The sequence below is a fragment of the Castor canadensis genome, chromosome 12 (genome assembly GCF_047511655.1).
Source record: "Castor canadensis chromosome 12, mCasCan1.hap1v2, whole genome shotgun sequence".
In the NCBI taxonomy this organism is placed as follows: domain Eukaryota; kingdom Metazoa; phylum Chordata; class Mammalia; order Rodentia; family Castoridae; genus Castor; species Castor canadensis.
The window spans coordinates 1,566,309-1,574,941 of NC_133397.1; the positions used below are offsets into that span (position 1 = coordinate 1,566,309).

The following is an 8,633-nucleotide window of genomic DNA, read 5'->3' on the forward strand; positions in this document are numbered from 1 at the left end:
CAGACTTACCCTGCTCAAGCTGCATCCTTTAAGCAATACCAAACATAGCCGCTTTCCCAAATCCTACCAGGGGAGGGGACTTGAGCTCTGATCTAGCTATCTTTCAAGCTACATTCAGCTGTGGGTTACACCAGTCATTTCTGCCCTCCTTGTTTCCTAATCTTGCAGCACAGTCAGACAGGATTGGGATGTATGCTGTGGGCTTCCCACATTGTACACAGGCCTCTGAATCTCTAGAGCAGAGTGTGTGTCACTGCTGTATACAATGGAATAGATGGGAACTGTAAATACCAGCGTCAGGCTCTTCACAGGGACCGAGAGAGCACATCTAAAACTATCTCTGCTACCACTGATGTTATGGTGCATTCATGCTTTGGCCAAAGACACCTCACGCAAGTCAGCTGAACCTTGGTGCTTTAAACAGCACTGCTGCTTGAACATCAAAGCAAAACAAAAAGAGGCTCCAAGACCTCCCCAGCCACTTCTTCAGATGGAAGAACGGAGAGACAAGAGTTAACTGTAAGTGGTTCTTAAAATCGCTTTCGGCTCGCCAGCCCCACTGTATTTCTGTTTCAGTGTGAGCTCCTTTTATCATTCCCCTTAAAACAAGAGACAGAACTATTGCTCTAATAAAGTTTCAATATCATCCACCTTTTAGTAGTATTTTAAGAAAAAAAAATCAAAGTTTATTAGAAAAAGACTTGATCCTGTAACATTCCAAAAATGCAAAACAGAAGACAGATATATGGATTTCATTAGCATCTCCCCAGGTTTTAGAAAGAGTGCTGGTTTTATAGATGGCTTCTTGAGTCAAGCCACAAATGCCGTACTCTGGTGGTGGCTGCACCCTTCTAGCCGGCAAGCCTGTCTTGTACACTCACGGCTGGGAAGGCCATATGAAATCATAAAGGCTCTGAGTGCCTCCCCTCCCGGGCTTGCCATGAATGCATACACTCCTGTTTCACAACAACTCGGGCAGCATGCAGACAAGCCGGCCCGCAGGGGTGTTCAACTAAAAGGGACCGAAGGGGCAGCTCTGGCTGAGACAGTCATTGTTGGCTCGTTTGTACACCAGACCACGCGATCCTAAGAAGTGCTATGTGTAGTCAAGCAAGCGCTGAAGATGGCCAGGCAGGGGGAGAAACTGCTGTGTGGACGTCCTTAAGAAATAACACTGAAATAACACTGGAAAGCTGGGAGCTACAACAGCCAGGCAAATCAAAAATCCCGTGTCATCTTTAAATAAAAGGAAAGCGGTACCTCTTTGTAGAAGAGTTGGTGTCCATCACACAGTCCTGTTCGGCAGGCTGTTTCTCACACACTCAGCTCTCTGTCTGCCCTGGAGAGCCCTCCACACGTGCTGGTCACATTCCGGTCCCACTCACCCCACCCTCCAAGACCTCCACTCTGTCAGCTCCCCGCGCTCAGAGAGAGAGGACAGAGCCTCCGGGCCAGCTGCTGCAGGCTTCCACAGGCACAGTGCAGACTCTGGTTTCGTGGGGAGACTGACACAGAAGTCCTGAGTTCCCAGGAACACCCTCTTCCAGCTCTCAAAGGCAATTCCTCTAAGACCCAGCCTGTGCCTGACGTGTGGAGTCCAGGCTCACTGGTTACTACAGAGGGTCCTCTTCCCTTCCCAGCCAGCCCTGGCAGACACCACGGCAGCCCGACAGCCAGAAAGGCTTCCAGGGAACACCCTGTACCACTCCATCTTCTCAGAGCACAATACTCCTTACACTTCCACCACAGCACCCCTCCCAACTTTTCTCATCATCTCCCCGTGGGGAGTGGGGATTTTCTTTTTTTACAGAGACAGACATTGTAGGAAAATTTTCCTTCTAGAACAGCAATGTTGGTTGCTTTTCTTTTATATCACCAATAAGTATTTATGCATTCTTTCTAGTTTTGCAACACCTGGATTATATTTTCTCTGCCATCTCTGATTACTTCTGCAGGTACCCTGAGGACTCATTATGATGTCAGCACTAAAAACAGTCTTATTGTGGAAACATGCATTGAAAATCATTGGGTATGCTGTAACAATGCAGGTGTGAATGAAACACAGAGGAGAGAGAAGCAGAGAGACAAACAGGGGAGAGTTAGAGAGAGAAAGAGCACAGTGATACTCCAAACTGAGCCACACTGCATTGAAACATGGCTTACTGACGGAAAAATATATAACTGTCACCACAAAATAATCTGATGCCAGAAAAATCAGATAATAAATGACTTTATGTTGAGTACTTAGTATTACTCCTTGTACAAGTTATGGTCATTATAGGCAATATTTTTAGTGTGTGGGATATATCAGTTTAAAATGTCTTTTTAAAAATACCAGTCATATATGATATTTGAATATGACAGCTCCCCCACACTAGAATAAACAAAACAAACAAGCAAACCAAAATCCCCCGGGTCTACAGTACTTTATTCTGCAAGTGTGTGGCACCTTTTGTCTTTAGTTGGGAACAGATGAGTGTGAGTGTGAGGCATAGTATCACAGAATACAGTAGTTTGAAACTTGGCTGGCTGAAAAGCATGTTTACCATTATCAAGTTTTTGTTCAAGTTTATTCTCTGTCACTCTTCTCTAAGGAATGTGACATGATTTTAAAAGAAAAAGAGACATTCATGAAATGGCTGTCTGAAAAACTTGAAACAAGTGCACACAGAAGATCCTGTGGAGAAGCTGGACTGGGAACTCAGCACACCTGACACTCTCATGTCTGCCATTCACTTGCTTCCTGGCCAAAGTTCTGGAGCGACTTTCTGGCAAAGTCCAAGGAGCAGCTGGAAAACTACTTATTGATTAGAAATTGTAGCCCTGGATTAAGGGGGGGGGGCTACCAGGCTGAGGCCAAGTCCAAGGGTAGGGCAGAGAGGGTTTGTCCCAAGAGTATCTCAGTATTCCTTCCTGGTCTGTGTGGATTTTTGTATAATGCATTTAAGAGTAAGCAAGACTTCATGTTGTTTGGAATGAAACAGTTGCCAGGAAATTGCATAGTAAGCAAATAAAGTATGAAGTATTTCTAAAGGTGCATGGACAAATCATCAGATTATTAACTCAATATTTTGAATTGTAAGTAGAATTTTAACAAATACAAAACTTTTAAAAAGCTTTACAGTTGAAAAATAATTTATTTCTTTCCCCTAATCCTTGATGGTTGACCAAAAAAAAAAAAAAAAGAAAGAAAAAAGAAAGAAATCAGACAGTGAAATAAATGGTTTATGTAACTAAACAAAAGAGTAGAATTTTTCAAAAGAATAGAAATAAATAAATGGATTACTTGAAAAACATGAGTAGCGAGGGCAACCCATCAGCACACACTTCCTCTCTAAACACCTCCACATATTTCTGAAACCATGCTATGACTATACAGCTTTTGTAATCCAGACAAGACTGTGTGCTCATGGCCCTTTAAGAGTTTTTGTCTGTCACTTCTATCGCTCATAAGTTCTGGGCTTTCCACCGTGGTCTCAGCTTCTAACAGAAATTTATGAAATTGGGGTAAGTTATGGTGCTAGGTGCAAGTTTTACTCAGTAGAAGTTAAAATTTCTGTGCCTTGCCCCCTCCCTGCCCTGTTGCAACACTGGAGAATCCTGGTTCATCTTTTGAAAACTGAAATTGTGTTAATAACTAAACATATTCGGAGGGAGAGTTTCCATCTGCAAAGTGGTAATGTTCTCACCCACAATGACACATAGACAAGTAATTTTGCCAGGCTCATGTTTCATAATTTGAAAACAGAGTGAAGTGTGTATGTAATAGCAGCTGGAAGGTCTTTATCAAATAAAAATCTTCAAGTACAGAAGATTTTCTTCGCTGCCACCATCTTCAAAGCACCCAATTGTGACCACAAAGGGTGCTTCTACTTCTACCTCAATGAGCACAGTCATTAAGGTGATGAAAGTGAGTCATTTTCACTTTGCCAGTGAACCTGTAGGAAGTCAGTCACTGCTGAACGCAATTGCTATCAGCGCGGACAGCTCCCGGTGCTGAAAGCAGGCAGAGAAGCCCTGCTCACAATGGCTCACTCCACCAGCCTTTGAAAAATCACAGCAAAACTGAATGGGGTGGCAAGTGCTCGGGCTGAGTAGCACTGTCTGCAGAACAATGGCGGCCAGCTCCAAATCCTTCTATAATCACATTAATGAGATTAATCAGTGAATTAGCAGCAGTCAAATGCCAGGGAGGGAAGGAAGACTCCAACCAAGATTGGTAATTAACTTTGGGGGGTGGGTGGGGGAGGAGGCGAAGAGTCAACTGTGCTAGCTCGTATGTTTTGCAGAAGTTGACAGTTTTGATTCACAAATCTTAGGACTGTACGTACAGATCAAAAGGTAATAACATAATCCCTCATCGTGTAATATAAATCCAGGTCTCAACAGAAGCCACTGCTTAAACTACTGCCTTCTGAGAAAACTGGTGCCACCTGAAACAATCTCCAAAAACTATCCAAATTTTATGCTTTTAAACTTTCTAAGTGTATATTTGATATTTAAAATGGCTTTGTTTCTCTCAGACTCAAGCTAAAATATTTTAAAAATGTGTCTGAGTAAGAAAGGAAGGGTTATATAACAACTGCTCTTTCCTCTGAGAGGTCCACTGGAGTTGTAGAAGTGCAATCTTTTAAGGTGCCACCACACGGATGAATCTGCGGGGCCCACTGCTGCCGTCCTTAATAAATAAGATTTAAAGTTAGGGACGACTTCAAGGAGACTTCGCAACAGTTGACTTATCACACTTGAGGTGACTGAACTATTCGTGTTCCTCTAGGTCGATTGGAAAAAAAGCAAACTTCCTTTTTTTTCTGGAATATGCCACTTACTTATAATGTACAACCAACACTTTAAATTAAAAGTTTTACAGAAATAAAAACTTATAGGAATGCAAGGGTGCTGTTTTCAAAAAGTAATATTGTACAAAACACATTCATTTTTGAAATAACCACATTTTATGGTTCTATGTAAGACATGCCTTTATTTATTGTTTGAAAAATGGCACATGACTTTTATGAAGTTGGGTACTTAGAAAGACCCTGGTGCCTAACAGGGTGTTGGTGGGGTGCTTTTGTCTGCAATGTTAATTTTGTTCAATAAAAATATAGACATTTGAATACAGAAGCTCTTATATGACTTATTTTGACCCTACTTAAATAAATAACATGATATTTATAGCTTCCATGGTTTTAATATCATTTGTAATGACTAAATGCCGAATTCAAAACCTGTGCTCCATATTTTGTGTAGTTACTTCTCACATGAATATTTATATATATTGCCTTATTCTGCCCTATCTTGCAGCTTAAACTTTTAATTTATTAAGATAAGTGACAATAAATGACATATTTCTGTTATAAATGAAATGCTGTTTCATTGTTACGAACTTCAAACATTGAGGTTATTGTTAAAAAATCTTTATTTGAGTTTCTCAATTTAAGTAACATAAATTAACTTTCTTCGTATAATTAGGCAGGTACCACAGTACATTGAGATAGGCTAGTGTTTTAACACTATAAATTACCTTCTTCATTTTAAGGTAAACTTATCCAATAAGTGTCTGGGAAGTTTGCTTCAGTACGCTCCTATCATCCAGGTTCTATACATGCAGCAAGTCCTTGATTTTTTTCTTTTTTTCTATCTAAACAACATCACGGTTAAGGCATGCCAGCTAATACCCATTTTGCTCTGGAGACAGACTTGTGTGGATTACAAGATATCTACCTCAGGAACCTTTCAGCCACCAGCCATGCAATAAAAATAACTTTAAAAAAGAGCAAACAATAGGGTTGCAGCACAAGCCCTTGCGCTACAGTGAGACGGATGCTGCCCACTAAGTGCACGGAATTAACCTAACGAGTATCACGTACCTCACAACATGACCACACTGCTCACAAGGGACGGCAACTTCAATTTTGGAAACTGCTGGCTCAAACACACAGAAAGGAGAGAAAGCCCTGTCCCCATAAGTTGGGAAGGACGAGAAGGAATGTTCAAACCCCGACAGGCGGAAAAGGCTGCTTTTGTCTTCAGTCAATATTGGTACCAAAACCCATAGTCCAGGGAGTAAAAAAAAAATTGAAATGCACCCACCAACAACGGGTGAAAAACCAGGGGCTTCACGGAGACTGCAGGGAAAAGCTCTCTTGCTCTGTTTAGTGTGCAGTAGCTTAGGGAAAAAAAAATGTCGCCCGGGCAGGAATGACAAATGCAGGAGGATAGACTCGCAGGCCTAAGGGATCTGTTTTACTTGCACACACACCCCTAATGCACGCAGCCCCACGCATCCTCTCCCAGGCTTTTTTTTTTTTTTTTTCACTTTTTTTTTCACCAGCTCCAAATCCCCGGCATATGACCTTCTGTTAAATAGATAAAAAAAAAATTGCTTATCAGTCATGCAAATGAGGCTGAATTCATTTTCCACAACAGATGGCCTCATAGATAATGATGATGGAAGAGAGAAAATTGAATGTCTCTCACAAGGTGGCCATGGCAACCGAGAGCAGAATAATATCAATAATAAGCTCACTGCATAATAAGGTTGTCAGTCCTACAAATCAAAGACTCCAGCTAAATCAGGTACACCACCCCAGCTAGTTACCAGGTAAATAACACACACACACACACACACACACACACACTTCACAGTGACCTGGAAGAAAACCAGAATTCCCAGCCACTCGTTGGAAGTGTGTGTGTGTATGGGGGGGAGGTTGGAGAGGGTAGCTGGATAATGAAATGACAATGTGACATTTTTTTTCTTTCATTATATTTTCTGCAATATACTGGATTTCATAAAGAATCATCTAACTAGCCATATTGAAATTTGGAGTGTGGCGTGTGGCAGTCTTTTCTGCCCACCTTCTCCCCTCTCCTCCTCTCTCTCTCTCTCTCTCTCTCCCTCTCTGATGTGGTGAGCTGCATCCATGCAGGAGTGGCTCGCCTCAGGCTTCCACCTTGGCTCCCGGGGGACATCCTGCAAAATGAATCAGCAGCCGTCCTGAGCAGGCTGATTAAAATGAAAATGGCAGGGCAGGAGTCTGGGCGGAACTGGAGCTCAGCTTTGCTGCAGTCTGGCAGGCATGCTCAATACAGTTCTTGCTAATAATGGCTTCTGCCTTTCCCCTTACCAGCCTGGTGTTGTGTGCATGTGTGCGCATGTGTGTGCATGTGCGTGCATGCGTGTGTATGTGTGTGCATGCGTGTGCATGGGGGGTGCTAAGGGGGAGGGGAATGGATTGCTCTATTCGTCTCATTTTGCACAGCCCACAGACTGCCTGCCTGCCCGACAACACCATGATTTTAAAATTGAACTTACTTCAGTCTTTCTTTGAGGACGAGAGGCAGTTGACGAGTCTTGGGGTGGGTGTTGCCTGCAGACTGAGACCAACAATAATTTCTGGCCAAATCCTTGCTGCAGACCTCGAGAGGACTCAGGCTCTGCTCTGGGGCTCACAGTTGAACATACTGAGGCGCAGCCCATGGAGAAACCTTGGTTCTGCTCTGAACATTTGCAAACAGACTGTTACTGTATCCTAGATATTATGCAACACAGAGAATTGAAGTGGGAAAAGAAAGCTACCAATTGATACAATTATCTAACAAAATTTATTGAAAATAAACCTTCCCTTCCCCCCCCCCCCCCGAAACTCTCAGGGATAGCTTTAAGATTCTCTCAAATAAACCATATTTTTCTATGTCTATGACAATATTTTCAGGTTTTTTAAAAAATGCATTGTGGAAATGAGACCATTATCATCTCTCATGAAAAAAAATGGCTTGAAATTAAGAGCCAAGAATTTTTCTGAACTCATTATACTCTGCTTTTCCTGCAGATTTTACTATCAGTCACAAACAATCTTTAAATATTGTCCTCCAAATTCCCTCCTTTGGGTTCTTTCAGTAACAGACACATGGTTTCCACCTGAAACCATCATTTTCTACTTATTTTTGTCTGTAATTCCTGCTTCTGAGATGTGCTTTTCTCCAGCCTGTCTCTGCAGAGTGTACCAGAAATCAATAGCGCTGCCCTAATGAGGACTCCACTCAGCACGCAGCACAGCAGCTGCAGTCTCCTCTCTCTCCTCTCTCTCTCCTCTCTCTCTCTCTCAGAACTAATGACGTCTGTGCAGCTTTTTCAGCTGATTGGGCATCACATCGGATGTTCTGTAAAGCAAAGAATAGGAGTCATTTACAGTGGGTGAAAGAATGGGAGTGGGTTCTCTCCCTGTCCACGGCTCCTGTGTCCCCGACACCCGTCCCTGATCTCGCCAGACAGGCGGTCACACTGGTGATGGGCAGTTCACAGGCTGGGTGGTCACTGTGGAGAGCAGGGGGACTCCCAAAACAACCATAAAAATGACACTGTAGCGAATGGGGATTGGTTTTCTGTTTTAGGAAGGACAAAGCAGTCCTCTGAAAGCTGTAAGCACAATGAAGTCATGGGGAAGAGTCGCGTGGTTAAGTCAGATAGTGCTGCTGCATATGTCCTAGTGGTTCAAACACTTGTGGTGACTAAAATATTCCCAGATGCACCTTGCAAAATAGTGTACAGTCTGCAAGGACACACGCACACATGCATGCACGCACACACACATGCAGGGTGGTCAGCTGCTGGGTTAGCAAGAAATTGA

General features: G+C 42.8%; 1 protein-coding gene across 15 annotated transcripts in view; it reads right to left on the reverse strand.

The window, feature by feature from the left end:
• Positions 1 to 7,524, reverse strand: part of Myt1l (myelin transcription factor 1 like) — a 414,622-nt gene extending 407,098 nt beyond the window's left edge. For 4 of the 15 annotated variants that reach the window (XM_074049078.1, XM_074049076.1, XM_074049075.1 and 1 more), the window contains exon 1: positions 5,871 to 6,280. The gene's annotated coding sequence lies outside the window, so the exon portion shown is untranslated. Of the gene's footprint in view, positions 1 to 9; positions 359 to 1,260; positions 1,873 to 5,870; positions 6,282 to 7,318 lie in introns of those variants that run through there. The other 11 variants (XM_074049079.1, XM_074049077.1, XM_074049069.1 and 8 more) reach the window with 7 other exon arrangements.
• Between the last annotated feature and the right edge of the window lie 1,109 nt (positions 7,525 to 8,633).